Here is a 16,514-nt window from a genome sequence, read left to right as displayed (position 1 = left end):
GCTTTTCCCACTTCCAAACGCAAGCCAAAGTTCGTCTGCCCCTATGTCACTGAAAAACGAAGACAGCAACCTCAGTATGAACTGTTATGACTCAGTTAAGTCAGTGTTTCACTGCATCAGACACATGCATCTTGATTCAAGTGTCATCCTATTCATGTGAACATGGTGCTAAGCTTGAAACATCATCATGCGGTGGATAACACAGAACATTCTGAGCAATTGTTGCTACAACTACCTTTTCCTCAAAATCTATTGACCAAAGCTTTTGCGAATGAAAACTTAAAAGTTCTTTCTTATTGTCGTCACCACTCAGAAAATTTTGCAAATTTTGAGGATTTTGTTTTGACTCTGGATTTGTCTGTGTATTCCCTTTCCCCTAAATGTATATCTTGCTTCTTATAACAAATGCTCAGGATATTCTAATTTATCTACCTCGAGATGTTTCAAGTTTATCACCATATTCACATTAAGAGGCTGACAATAGAATCATGGTGCATGTGTCTGATGCAATGAAACTCAAACTTGCACGAGTCATGATTCGAATAATCGTTACTGATGATGCTGTCATTACTTTTTCGCTATTCCGTGACAGGGGTAGACGAACTATGGATTGTGTTTGGGAGGGCAAAAAGTTTTAGATAAATATATCCTGGCAATGAGTGTTTACAAACACTTATTGTGATCCATGTCTTTACCGGTTGTGATATGGTTCTCTGATTGCTTGAAAAGGAAAAAAAGACTGCGTGGGAGACATTGATGGCATTTGAAGATGTGACTTTAACATAAAAAATGATGATTGATCAGCCTAAATCACCGAGGTTTAACTGTAAGCTCACACAAACTTATCAGATTGGATTAACATGGTCAACGAATCAAGAAAATAACTATTTGCGCAAAAGGGAAGACTAATTGAGGGAATTCCCTCAACTTGGTCTAGTCTTTTCCAGTATGTAAAACGTGCAATATACTAAGGCATGTGTTTAGGGGGACGAGCTTGGAATTGGCCCTTATGCTACTCAGTTCAGGCGCTAATGGATGTCGAAGGGACAAAGATGATCACTTTTAAATAACTTACTCTTTCTAAGGCTTCATCATTTTGTCAGAAGCTTGTACATTGTAGATGTTCTGGGGAATGCGGTTAAAAAAAAACTACATCCTAAGCATCAGAAACAAAAGCCATAAAATCTTCAGTTTAAATGGACACATACTACAACAACTCAAGCATAACCCGTAACTAGGCCTACACATTTCGGAAGACCTCAAATGGACCACCCACATATTAAACGTGGCAAAGAAAGCAAATTCAACACTAGGCTCTCAAAGAAGAAACTTGAAATACTGCCCACAATATTACAAAAACTGCTTACATCTCGCTCGTTGATCAACGATGGAATATGGATCCATAGTATGGGGCCCCTACATTGTAACAAACATAAATTAGCTAGAAAGAAGGAATACAACGTCAAGCGCGGCAAGATTTATCACCATAGATTACAAGTCAAGAGAGGACGGGTGTTTCCAATATGCTAGCCGAACTGGAACTACAAAACCTCCGGACAATTACAAGACGAACAAGCTAGAAGTTGATATTTATGTACAAAGTGGTGTAGGGGCTGATTCCCGCTATTGAACCAGACGAATTTCCCCAAAAAGCACATCCTAAGTGAAAAATAACTACCAAGAAGTCGAAGAATACCACGCAACAAATATTTTGAAAAAGCAAATAAAGAATCACTCTAAGTATTTTGACATTCCACTAAGCAAAACACCACAATACACAAACTCATTCTTTGTAAAGACAGTGATCGCGTCGAATCAGCTAGACGACACTGTAGTGCGCGCATCAAGCGTAGAGAGCGTCAAATCTGCTCTTACGCCTCGTCAATAAATCGGCGGCGCTCTCTCAAACCGTTATATTAAAGCCAGAATTGGTATCAACAACGTATTCATACAGACACAGAGGATGTCGCGGTCGTTGTTAATGTGGACAATCGGGTCTCCCGTGCACTGCTTTGTTTGCATGTGGTGGTGACTGTGAATACACATGTATTTTTAGCCAACTAGTAGTAAATTGAAAAATGGTTTTAATACTTCAGTAATTTTGTTTTGTTTTAATCAATCTATCTAAAACTCTAAATCAAAGATATGGATTAAGGACTCATTTTAGAAATTTGCGCCATATTGTTTTTTTTACCAAAAGTGTTATTTAAAAATTTACAACAGAATAAAATTAGTGGATAACTAGAAGCCAATAGTTTAATGAAAAGCAAAAAGCCCAAAAAAACCATTTTCTTTACATTTTGAAAAAAATTGAATATAAGAATAGAAAATTGATATTTCTATGTTCGCCATTTTGGATATTACCGGAAGTAGGGTTTTTAAACAAATATGTCTTATACATAGTATTTATGGGAAGCACAAAAGAAAGGTTCCTGCACAATGTAATGATAGTAGTGATACATTAAAACACATTTCAATTACCCTTCCTAAAAATATGCTTATTCTAGTACTATGTCCGCCATGTTGGATTTTACCGGAAGTAGGTTTTTTGATATCTTATCTATATCATGTATCCAAAAGTAGTATATAACAAAGGTTGGTATCAAATATTATGTTACTAGCATGATAATAACATCTTTTCACATACTAGCCTTCGATATAGGCCTGATTTAAGTATGATGTCCGCAATTTTGGATTTTACCGGAAGTGAGACATTTTGTTTTATATGTCTCCCTATCTGAAATAAAAGAGTAATAGTCGAGGAAGGTCTATGCCAAATTTCATGCTTGTAGCAGGATGTGCACAATTCGTCTGAAATATGCTTGTAGCCGCCGGACTACTAGATGCGATTGCCAAATCACAGATGAAGAACACAACCACCAGAGGCATATTTAAGTTCTAATTGATAAATTGAAAATTATAATAGATGAAGATGAAGATTTTGACCATCAGATGCATTCAGTAATTATAATAGATGATACAGTTTTTATACTTCTTGATGAAGAACCCGACTACAAAAGACAAATTTTAATTCGATTAGATGATGACTACGAGAGGCAATCTTTTATTCTAAGTTTTTTGAAATTTCGGGAATTCGGCTACCAATAGCAATATTTGATATAAGTGAACCCCCCCCCCCCCTCCCCGAAAAAGATCCTTTGTAAATAGGGTTATCAAAGCTTGATTAAGCGGAAGTCATGTTCTGCTATTTTATTCTTTTAATTTTACCGGAACATTGATTTATATTGTATTTATATACCATATATGAACTATGCAGGCTCATTTGAGTATCCTTTTCTAATTTTTGATACAAGTGCACATGCTTTTTTTCATAGGAATTATAGATAACTACCATTGTAAAGAAGTATTTTCTACAAGTTGCGTTAGAGTGACTTTTTGTAAATATTTATTCTACATTATGTTTTTTTTTTTTATCAGATATAAATTATCTTGTTCATTATTTTTTTCTACCATTTGTATTATAATGAATTTTGTGTGTATATATATAGTCTAAAGTATTCTTTTTATCGTATATGAATTACAAGTGTTCCTACCATTTGTGTTATAATGAATTTTGTATTTATATAATCTATAGTATTATTATTATTTTTATCATCTATAACAAGTGTTCCCGCCAGTTGTGTTATAATGAATTGTGTATGTAAATATTAAGGTTCATTCTGTTGTGTATTAGTTTAACACATTAATCTCATGATGACAATATAAAATGAAATATTTGATGGTATTGTTTTTTTCTTTCTTTTCCGTATTTTACATGTTAAACTGATTCCGCACTTATTTCAGTTAATATTAATTAATGCAGTATACGGCTAGAGTTGTTCGGACATCAATATTTTTTTGAATCTAGCATGGAGTTTTACAAAACTTGGACTGTTCCTTTTTCAATAAAAAAAATATATTCAAAGCAAAAAATTTGATAAATTTTAAGTTTTTTACTATTCCATATCTTTTTGTGTATATAATAGAAAAGAAAGGATATGGGGTATCCAGTCATGACACAAAATCAATATTTACAAAGCAAAACAAAAACAAAGTGTCGCCTTGGAAACGAAACTAACAAAAACATGACCTCACTGCAAGTTTTAAAATGGCCTCTAGCACCGGTTTGAGTGGAATTCTTGGCAATCTGACGATCACGCCTCAACTGTGAATTGAAGAACACAACCATAGAATAATAGCAATTATATAAACCTTGCTAAAATCAAACATGTTCTGTCCTAATATAGCCTGACAAGCACACTGAAGATATCTGAAAACGGAACCATTAAGGCAACCTCGGTCGACATCGAGATAAATGTTATATAATTTGATGAGATTTATCAATAGGGTAAACAATAAGGGTATATACTCTGTAAGATGTTACACTACCAACGAGAGCCTGGTATTTAAATACACAGTAGAAAGTAGTACTAGTACATATAAAAAACAAAATAGTTCATACGCATAGGCGTAAATATCAAACTATGTAGAATATATTTTGGTAATTTTGGTATCAAAAGAAAGATAAAAAAACTGATGACCCTTGTCGAAAACACCTTTTTGTGCCCCACCTACGATAGTAGAGGGGCATTATGTTTTCTGGTCTGTGCGTCCGTTCGTCCGTCCGTCCGTCTGTTCGTCCGTCCGTCTGTTCGTTCGTCCGTCTGTCCCGCTTCAGGTTAAAGTTTTTGGTCAAGGTAGTTTTTGATGAAGCTGAAGTCCAATCAACTTGAAACTAAGTACATGTGTTACCTATGATATGATCTTTCTAATTTTAAAAACAAATTAAACTGTTGACCTCAATTTAACGGTCCACTGAACATAGAAAATGAAAGTGCGAGTTTCAGGTTAAACTTTTTGGTCAAGGTAGTTTTTGATAAAGTTGAAGTCCAATCAACTTGAAATTTAGTACACATGTTTCCTATGATATGATCTTTCTAATTTTAATGCCTATCTATATTTTGTACCCATTTTCACGGCCCATTGAACATGGAAAATGATAGTGCGAGTGGGGCATCCGTGTACTTTGGACACATTCTTGTTACTGACAGTTTTAAATAATACAAAAATGTATGAATTAATTCTTCAATTGAGGGCATACAAAGGCTGTTATTCAGATATCAAATACCTGTTTTTGTGTTTCCAAAGTGCCGGAAACCAGTACATGAACTCCTCCCGACGAAATCATAACAGATGTAGCCCGTCTTACTTAACACTTGTATTATTTTAGATAACTTCGCAGACATTAAAACACTGTTGAAAAATAAAAATAACACGTTTGATAATTTCATGCGACCGAAGCACTTTGCCGGATTTACCTTCATCAGGAACGCTCAAAGCAAAAAAATTGAAATCCGACGATGTATAAGTACCGAAACCGTTGACAAAAATGCCTAAAATAAAAAGCCAAAATTCATCTAAAGTCAACTTTGTCTAAGGGAGTTGTAACCTTAGTTTCTTAATAATTTCAAAATTTATAAACAGACAATTTTAGATAGTACGTAAAGAGCAAATATCTATTTACACTCAACACATGTTTCGTTAAATTTTAGACTGGATATCAATTTGTTAGACATCAATATTCATAAAATTTGATAAAGATTCATTATGGTTAGGAGAGAAAATACTGTTTTCTTTTGCATTTAACGTACATATATGTCTGGAATTAAATGTATATGTCAAAATTTTGCTTAAATCTTCATGGAATGTTATTACACTTAGAAACATTTATCCTCAGAATCAAGAAATGGCATCAGATGAACAAGTTTGATTTGTTTATAAATAAACTCATCATAGATACCAGGACTAAATTTAGTATATACGCCAGACGCGCGTTTCGTCTACAAAAGACTCATCAGTGACCCTCGAATCCAAAAAAGTTAAAAAGGCCAAATAAATTACGAAGTTGAGGAGCATTTAGGACCAAAATTCCTAAAAGTTTTGCCAAATACAGCTAAGGTAATTTCTGTAGTTAACTGATATATGAACTTTGACACTTTCCCCATTTCTATTCTCAATTTTATTGTTCTTATGTTGTGCTGTTTGGCCGCTGACTATATATAAGGTAAGAAGGGTTGAGTGCTCATACAAATATTATAGTACAAAGCTAGTATATTTTTTTCAGTGGTTGTAATTTGTTGAAAGCTATCTTATTTGTTGTTCATTGCTTTGTAGTTCATCAGGTGGTTTGAATTGTTTCTCATTTTGACATGTCAATCTTTATTGCTGCTTTCTTATCGATATGTGTATGCTTATATTTGTTAACTGAACATATAGCTGCTCAAATCCATTTTCAAATTTCTAGATAATTGTAAATTTGTTGTACCATTGGTAATTATACCAAATTACTTTCTTATATAAGGTTTTGTTTGCTGTTAATAATACAGTTTTACCCTGACCTCAGTTATAACAGTATATAAATCTTATATGCTTTGCATATCTGGAAATACGTTGATATGATTGGTCGAGAGGACTTCCGATAGTTGATCTTGACGTTGGTTATTTTTCGGTAGACGACGTTTACCGATCTTCTTTCCGTAACCAAGGTAACCAAGATCGCGGCGATAATAAAACCGACGTTAACAAAATTTATTTTCACTGCACGTTGAGTCGTTAAATTAAATAATACACAAAAACATTCGTTTTAATGATAGTAAGAGTTTTTGCAGTTTATTTTTAACAGGTAGCAAATTTCATTGAGTACATATTGTTGCGCTAACCAACAAGTATATTCATGAGCCAGGCAATTCAATGCCATAAATATACAATTTACATGTGATATATGTAACTAGTGTAGAAAATTTATTCCCAATCTCATACCTTAAAGAATTGTAAGGATTCAACGCCTTTTTAAATGAATTAAGTGGTGTATAAACTGGACCAAGTCACTCACAAAAATATCATAAAAGACTTATTTGTTTGTGAGTGAATTGGTCGAGTTTCATTGGTTATAAGTGCCAATGAGACAACTCTCCATCCAAGTCCAAATTTATAAAAGTAAACCATTATAGGTCAAATAGTTATCAAAGGTACCAATATTATAATTCAATACGCCAGACGCGCGTTTCGTCTACATAAGACTCATCAGTGACAAAATAATTATGAAACCAAACAAGTACAATGTTGATGAGCAGTGAGGACCCAAAATTCCCAAAAGTACGGTCTTCTACAAAGAGCCATGGATCACAACGAACAGCAAGTTATAAAGGCCCCCAACAGAAGCTACTATACAACCATTCAAACGGGAAATCAATGGTCTAACCTATAAAAAAAAAAACGAGAAACACTAATGATCCGCATCAAAAAACTACAACTTCTGAACATCAGAAGAGGGACGAAAGATACCAGAAGGACAGTCAATCTCATAAATCGAAAAACACTGACAACGTCATGGCAAAAATTAAAAAAAACAAACAGACAAACATGACATAACCTAGAAAACTAAAGAATAAGCAACACGAACCCTGACTTAGGACAGGTGCAAACAATTGCATAGATGAATTACATTGTCACTATAGTAGATATAAATTGTCTGTTACATGTAAAATGTTGTATATATTGTATCATTTGTATCACACCTGATAGATTATTCGTGGAAGTGAGACATATCGATCCTACATTCCATTTGTATCACGCCTGATAGATTATTCGTGAAAGTCAGACATATCGATCCTACATTCCATCCTCGACATCTTTAAATTAGGTTTAACTATGTGGTTTAATTTTCTTACACATAAATCATGTTATTTATATGGTTAAACCTTCATTGAATTGTTAAAACTTTGTACCGGTAACATTAACATTATTTGAACAATTGACAGTATCAATCAAATTCAAGGAATTTTACAAAAACAAGACAATAAATGTTTGACCTTAACAAATGGTACCTCATAACTTTGAATAATTCTTTATCTTATGACGTTTTACGGTGATTAATGTCATTCTAAAATCCGTCTGTCCGTCTATCCATCAGTTAATCAAAATAAAATTACCTTAATGAAACACACAGATTGAAGAAATAAAGTTTCATTCAATGTTCAAAAAGAATGGTTGGATGGTAAAGAGTTAAGAGAGTTTCGCATCTGCATAATTTGAACCGTGGCTACGCCATTGGCATTACTCGCTGAATTAATTTAGTTTTGGCAATTTTAACATGTCGCCCGCTCGAATTTGTTGTGGTAGATTTGAATGTCACTATGGTATCTTTTGTCTTGTTTTGTGATTGTACGCAGCTGTTGGTATTGTCTTTAACCTATGCATAATTCAGAGTTTAGTATGACGTCCATTATCACTGTACTAGTATATATATACTTTTTAAGGGACCAGCTGAAGGACGCGTACGGGTGCGGGAGTTTCTTGCTTCATTGAAGACCCACTGGTGGCCTTCAGCTGTTGTCTTCTATATGGTCGGGTTGTTGTCGCTTTGACACATTCCCCATTTTTTTTCTCAACTTTATTTATCAAATTAGTCACTTACAATACTGAAACTAGTCTTATCTGATTTGTGATTGGAAAAAAAAAATTAGGATACTATTATAAAGTAAAATCACAAAAATACTGATCTCCGAGGAAATTCTATCGGTAAGTTCCTAATCATAAGCAAAATCAAATGACAAAACACACCAAACGAATGGACAACAACTGTCATATTCATGACTTGGTACAAGCATTTTCAAATGTAGAAAATGGTGGATTGAACCTGGTTTTGTTTTACTCCGTTGGGACACATTGTAATGAATATTCTAATATTTTTACCCACAATGCAATATGCCGAGTTTTCCTGGTTTTCACACTGCTGTCATAGATGTCATTCCTTGAAGAAATGAAAGACAATTGACTCTCTAGACAATACCATGGTTTGATTTCTGTGATCTCCATATGTTGAAGTTGTTGTTAGGTTAAAGTCTGATTGTTGTTTAATAACAACTATTACTTTTCTCACAAGGAAGCTATCTAAATGATACAGTTGATATCATCCCTTCGTACGTTTTACAGACGACATCACGAGTTAGTTGGCCGTTATTGAATATATGTTCCACAGATGATAGCGAATATGTTCCAAATGTCGTTACAACAATCCCGTCCCCCTTTTCCCGAGTGTGATTTACCGAATGAGACTCAGTTTTAAATGGGGCTCGTATTGCTAAGTCTTTAACTTTCTATGTTGTGTTTTGTGAACTGTTTTTTTGTTGTTCTTTTTCTTTTTTATCGATGGCGTTGTCCTTTTATTTTCGCCTTGTGAATTTGAATGTTCCTCTTGTATCGTTTGCCTCTCTTTTTGTAAAAGATGAAGTATCATTAATATCTAACAAAACATTCGACTATCAGTTAATGATTAACGCAACATCGTGTCATGTTTGCTACAAATAGAGATGAACGTATGTTGATGACAATCGTAAGTTTACGGAACATGTGTTAACACGTGGGTTTAACATGTTTAATACAATAATTGTAGAGTCTTAACTATTGTTTTCCTAATCACGAGATACATATTTGTATCTGTTTTGTGCTTTCTCCTCTTCAATGATTTAGTCAAAGCAACTGATGTAGACGACCCGGGAAATGAGGATGATAATGTATTCTTATAAAACTTTGACAGATGCTTCTCCGTGACCAAAAATAGCATCCAATTAAAATAGTTCGATTTTTTTATTTGTTTAAGTAAACTTATAAATGACTTTTGTTTTTAGCAATCAACTACACACCAGCAGCAACCAATTCAATTCTTTATTACTTTAATCACATTATGCTTATCAGTGCAATAAATACAAATACATATCTATAACACAACATGACATAATACATCAGAGAAGCAAATATTTATCAAGTATTGACCAATAACAGTTCGGTCCTATGATTAAGTACATTAAACAAGAATTTACACAAATTACGCAAATCTTTTACATTTTCAGTGCTGAGAAGTTGCACTAATTTGAACGACGATGGACGTCTATAATAATAAGGTTTAATAAACTGTCTCCTTAAGTCTCTATATCATTCACATTGTAAAAAAAATGGAATTTATCTTCATTGATATTCAAAGTACAAAGAGTACACTTTAAAATCTAAGCTATTTATTCGATGATAACGACCTACTTCAACAAACAAATTATAAGAAGACAATCTAGGGCGAGCTAATTACACTCTTAAATTCATATGTTTAGTTAGATCTCTGTAAACATACATTATTGACAATATATTTATATAAATAACACTTAGATGAAACGTTCAGTTGATCATTCAAAGTCTGTTTTGCTTGATCAAATATCCTTTTTTTACAAGTAATAATACATTTGTATCAATGATTAAATTGTCTTGGTTATACCAGATCTCATTTAAACCTACGTTAAATAATAATTGTTGAAGTTGATAAATCCAACTGCTTCTTATATTACAGAAATTATACAGTTGTTCCCTGTAGCAGTTGCTTGTGGATAACAATTTTAACCAGTACTTCACTATTTTGTACATTCTAAAATATATTAAAGGACTATATCTATCCAATTCAAAATAAACCATAACATTTGTTTTACATTGTTTGACACCTGAACGAGTGTCAACAAAGAATAAATTGCATCAACAGTGCTGCTACCCGGGCGATATTCAAATAGCGCATCTGTAATAATATTCGTCTTTCAATATTTGGAGCTTTATGGAAGCCCCATATTTCACAACCATAACATAAAATACTGCTAATGTAAGTATCAAATAAATTCAAATATGTAAAAACATTCAAATACAATGACTAAACCTTCGACTTTAAACTAAAACAGCTTTTCTACTTTGCTCAGCTAAATGTTTTTGAGCTTTAACAAATTTACCGTTAAAATTTAACAGTACACCAAGGTAACACAATTCATCCACTATGTCATTAGCATTGCCATCATAATACCAAATTTCTTCGTATTTTACAAAACCTCCGTTTCTCAATACCATAATTTTTGTTTAGGCAATATTTACAGTCAAACCCCATTTATAAGTATGTAATAATAATGTGTCTAACATATCTTGCAAGCCAATAACTGAATCAGAAAATAAAATCATATCATCAGCATACATATGTTAAAATAATGACAAGTCTTGCGCTTCATATGGTATATAACTATTACGTAGAAATTCAATTTCAAAGTCATTTACATATAACGAAAAAAGTATAGGAGAAAGAACTTCCCCTTGCATAAGACCAACTGAACTTGTAAACTGCTCATAATAAAAACCATCAACTTTCACACATACTATTTCTGTAGAATACATTGATTTTAAAACAGACAGTAATTTGCCTGTTATACCAACTCTTGATAGTTTCAACCATAAGTTAAGTCTGGTGACGGAGTCAAATGCCTGTTTGTGGTCAACGAAACAGCAATATAAACGTTTTTTCTTGAAAAGTGCTTTCTGAACGAGTGTCAACAAAGAATTAATTTCATCAACAGTGCTGCTACCCAGGCGAAATCCAAATTGCGCATCTGTAATAATATTCGTCTTTCAATATTTGGAGCTTTATGGAAGCCCCATATTTCACAACCATAACATAAACTACTGATAATGTAAGTATCAAATAAAGTCAAATATGTAAAAACATTCAAATACAATGACTAAACCTTCGACTTTAAACTAAAACAGCTTTTCTACTTTGCTCAGCTAAATGTTTTTGAGCTTTAACAAATTTACCGTTAAAATTTAACAGTACACCAAAGTAACACAATTCATCCACTATGTCATTAGCATTGCCATCATAATACCACATTTCTCCGTCTTTTACAAAACCTCCGTTTCTAAATACCATAATTTTTGTTTTGGCAATATTTACAGTCAAACCCCATTTACAAGTATGTAATAATAATGTGTCTAACATATCTTGCAAGCCAATAACTGAATCAGAAAATAAAATCATATCATCAGCATACATAAGTAAAAGTAATGATAAGTCTTGCACTTCATATGGTATATAACTATTACGTAGAAAGTTCATTTTAAAGTCATTTACATATAACGAAAAAAGTACAGGAGAAGAACTTCCCCTTGCATAAGACCAACTGAACTTGTAAACTGCTCAGAATAAAAACCATCAACTTTCACACATACTTTTACTGTAGAATACATTGATTTTAAAACAGACAGTAATTTGCTTGTTATACCAACTCTTGATAGTTTCAACCATAAGTTAAGTCTGGTTACGGAGTCAAATGCCTGTTTGTGGTCAACGAAACAGCAACATAAACGTTTTTTCTTGAAAAGTGATTTCTGAACGAGTGTCAACAAAGAATAAATTGCATCAACAGTGCTGCTACCCGGACGAAATCCAAATTGCGCATCTGTAATAATATCATTATTCTCAGACCATTTTATTAGTCTTGAATTTTTAATAGATGTAAAAAGTTTCGCTAAATTACTGACTACACTGATTCCACGATAGTTCGCTGAATCGGACGAGTCGTCTTTTTTTTAAAACAGGAATTAACACTGCGAGTGCCCAAGATTTTGGAAAATGTCCTGATGCTAATATCTTATTGAATATTTCCTCTAGGAATGGTAGCAGAATATCCTTAAATTCAATGAATAACTCGTTAAATGTACCATCAATACCATGACATTTACCACGTTTAAGGTTAGAAATACACTTCAAAATTTCATCTCGTGTAATAATTTGATCAAGTTCATCATATGTTGTGTCGGAAACGGTCTCTGGAGTATCGACTGTCACATTAATACCATCATTTGTGACCAGATTTCTAAAATGTTCGAAGAATTCTGAAAGTGACACATCAGAAGTTTTGGCTCTCTTCTTTTGAAACAGTTTATAATATTTCTTTAGGTCGCTTTTACGCAATGTAGCTATCATTTCACCCTCTTGACGCTTATATTTTCGTTTTAGTTTATTTTCTAAAAGCTTGTTTTGTCTTTTAGACATAATTAATATTTAATGATTTTCAACATTTTTGTCTCTATTAAATGTATACATAGAACTAATGTAGATAGATCGAAGTCTTTTGCACTCGTAGTTAAACCATGGTTTGTCATCTTTATATCAGGTCGTCTTACTACGGATACGGTTACAAGTATTATTTGAATTATGTGAGTTACAAAAGAATGGTGAAATAATGTCCATCAAATTGGAAGTAAACTATTCAACATAATTGTCAATACCATCTTGAGATTTTTCAATATCAGAAAATACTATCTGGCTAAGTGAACCACTGTTTAAAGTTTAAGATTCATAACATTGAACTTTTAGCTCTTCCCTCCATCGGTAATTATTATATGAGATGTTTGACGTACCACTGTTACGCTCAAGCTCTTGTGAATCGTGCAATATGCACCGCAAGCGAACATGTAAAGGCGCGTGGTCACTAAAAGAAGTGAAGTTACAAACAATAAACTGGTCTATCATGTGTAAAAAGTCATCCTTATGCCGACCGTTCAAAATACGTAGACCAATGCTTCTACAAAGATTTAACAATTTTAAGCCGAACTCTTTAGTACTTTGATCTGGATTTCTTCTTACTGGTAGATTTATGTCACTTAAATACCCCAAAATATGGTTGAAACTATCAAAAATAGGGCCACATACATTGTCATTTATTATAAAATCATTAACTATAGCAGTTCTTGCATTCATATCACCTAGTAAAAATACTCTTGACGTTACTGATGAATATTTTTCAACAGAATTGAACAAATCTTAGAATAAATCACAATTATACATTTTATAAAAATTTAAATAGGCAGGAGGCAAATATACACACCCAATAAAATAATCAAACCAACAAGTTGATATATCCTTTAATACCTTTAGCCAGTGTATCGTTCTGAATATCAACTACTTCAACATACTTTGCAAAACAGTTTTTTTATTAACAAATATAGTCCACCGCCTTGTTTATATTTACTTTTTAGAGTGGCTTACAAATATAACCATCTACAATATCATCAAATGACTTATCAATCCAACACTCAGACAAAATAACAATATCACATGTTTTAATGTAAGATAAAAAATTTGGCTCATTAAGTTTATCATGTAAACCACCATTAATGTTCCAATACAAAAAGTTAATAAAGCAAACTAGGACACATCGATATGCTTCTCGATGTGACCTAGTTTGCACCTGTGTGCATATCTGCTAACACTTCAAAGCGAGATCCACTAGACGAGCCATCACTCACTGAAGATTTACTATGTTTTATACTTGAAACGTTCGGGGTTTTTTTTCGGCCACTAAAAACCCTGGACCCGACGATGTATCCGACATTCTATCACCTGACTGATCACGACGTGTAATTTGACTAGCTCGTTTGATTTAATCACAGTCTGCCCACCATCAATAAAAAGTTTATCTTTATTAAACGAAACTTGTTTATCTGACTCCTTTGCTTTTTTATACACAAGAAATAATAGTTTACGTTTTTCATGTATAGCTTTCGGAAAGTGTTCAGAAATTAAAATGCTTGACTCTTTTAATTTTCGAGAGTTTTGATGTACAGTGTCCCTTTGTTGGCGTTTTACAATTATGGGGCGCGGCTTACGCACAGTCCGAGTCGACTTGCTCACGAATTTCTTTCCTATCCTAAAGGCAGATGCTATTTCAATTGGTTCTCGGATTTATAGAGATAAAGCATCAAATTGTCCCGCAAGTTTTAACATTGTAGTTGTTCAAGCTGATCAACCATACTCCTGTTAACAACACGCAATGAATTTATATCATCGGCAATGACAGCCATGACAGATTTATTTTGTTCGAACCCTGCAGATATAAACTGCTGACTATTTTCAACGTCCTCAACTCGTTTCACAAGACCATCAATAACTGATCCCATTTTTGTTAACTTAGAGTCAATGCTTATAACTGATGACTTTATTTCATCAACCGAATTCATTCTCAAATTAAGATTGTCAATTTTATTTATCAGGTGGGACATCCATTCGGGTGGGGTGCTGAACGATGTAGGAGGAGAGGGTACAAATTCATTCCGGTCATTCCGGTATGCGCTGCATGCTGTAAAGGATAATGCTGAGATATAATATTAAATGAATTTGCATCCTGTGATGATGCAAAATTGACCGTTGGCATCACATTACCAGCAGATGAGTTTGTTATTGTTTGTGACTGTCATACAAGTGAGAGGTTTCGGGCTATAAAATCAATCAACCATTTTCTACATTCAAAATGCCTGTACCAAGTCAGGAATATGACAGTTGCTGTCCATTCGTTTGATGGATTTTATCATTTGATTTTGCCATTTGATAAAGGACTTTCCGTTTTCAATTTTTCCTCGAAGTTCAGTATTTATCATTGTTTATGTGATTTTACTTATTTTTTCATTTTTTTTTATATATTTAATATTGCCATAAAGCGCTAGGTTTGGCTAGACACACTTTAGGTTCAACATCCCCCCCCCTTTTCTCCATTTTCGTTTACCTTAAATGTCCAGTACCAAGTCAGTTGTCGTCTTGTTGTTCGTTGAATTGTTGTTTGTATTCTGTTGCACTTCAGTGTTTCTATTGTTTCGTTGATTATATTTATATTATAGTTGATTTGATGTCCTCGGTTTGTAATGTGGAATTGTTTTCTCTCAATCGATTTATGACTTTAGAACAGCGGAATACTACTGTTGCCTGTATCATGTTTATATATATGTCTTTGTGGAAATGACATATTTTTGATTAATTCTTCGCTAGGGACAACTATTCAAATGTAATGGTCATAAAACGTAATATAATGTAATATCTGTCTTTCTATGTTGTGGGGTTACTTTATTGTTTCTATGTTGTGGGGTTACTTTATTGTTTCTATGTTGTGGGGTTACATTATTGTTTCAGATAAGGGTGAAGGTTGGTACCTATTAAAACGTTTAAACCCGCTGCATTTTTTTTGCACCTTTCCTTAGTCTGGAATCTGATGTTAAGTGTGTGTCGTTTGTTGATGTGGTTCATAAGTGTTTCTCGTTTTTATAGATTAGACCGTCGGTTTTCCCGTTCGAATGGTTTTACACTAGTCATCTTTAGGGCCCTTTATAGCTTGTTGTTCGGTGTGAGCTACGGCTCCGTGTTGAAGACCATACTTTTACCTATAATGGTTTACTTTTACAAATTGTGGCTTGGATGGAGAGTTGTCTCATTCGCACTCATACCACATCTTCTTATAGGTTGCACTTTGTAAATACAGGTGTTTCTCAAACCACGCCTCTGGTGGGGAGACATGTAATATAGATAATAAATTATGTTTACGTACTGGTTCCCAGATATGATCCCTATGTTTGATATCGTATAGACAAAACTTCGGAATGATACAAGTAAATAAGCATATGCATGTTGGTGTTATTGAAATCTATGGGAACCCTAAAGTCGTGGTTGTGAAGAATTTTAGTATAAGTTTGAACTCTTAGAAGCTGCAAATAAACCACATAGCACTATAGTTTGCCCTTGGTATGAATAAGAAGTGCAAAAAACTTTCCATTCTAAAACCTCATAGTAAAAGTGGAACAGTTTCAGTCGTAAACGGTGTTCCCATTGG

The sequence above is a fragment of the Mytilus galloprovincialis genome, chromosome 14 (assembly GCF_965363235.1).
Source record: "Mytilus galloprovincialis chromosome 14, xbMytGall1.hap1.1, whole genome shotgun sequence".
In the NCBI taxonomy this organism is placed as follows: Eukaryota; Metazoa; Mollusca; class Bivalvia; order Mytilida; family Mytilidae; genus Mytilus; species Mytilus galloprovincialis.
The sequence above is the reverse complement of the archived record's forward strand: the minus strand, read 5'-3'. Positions refer to the sequence as shown.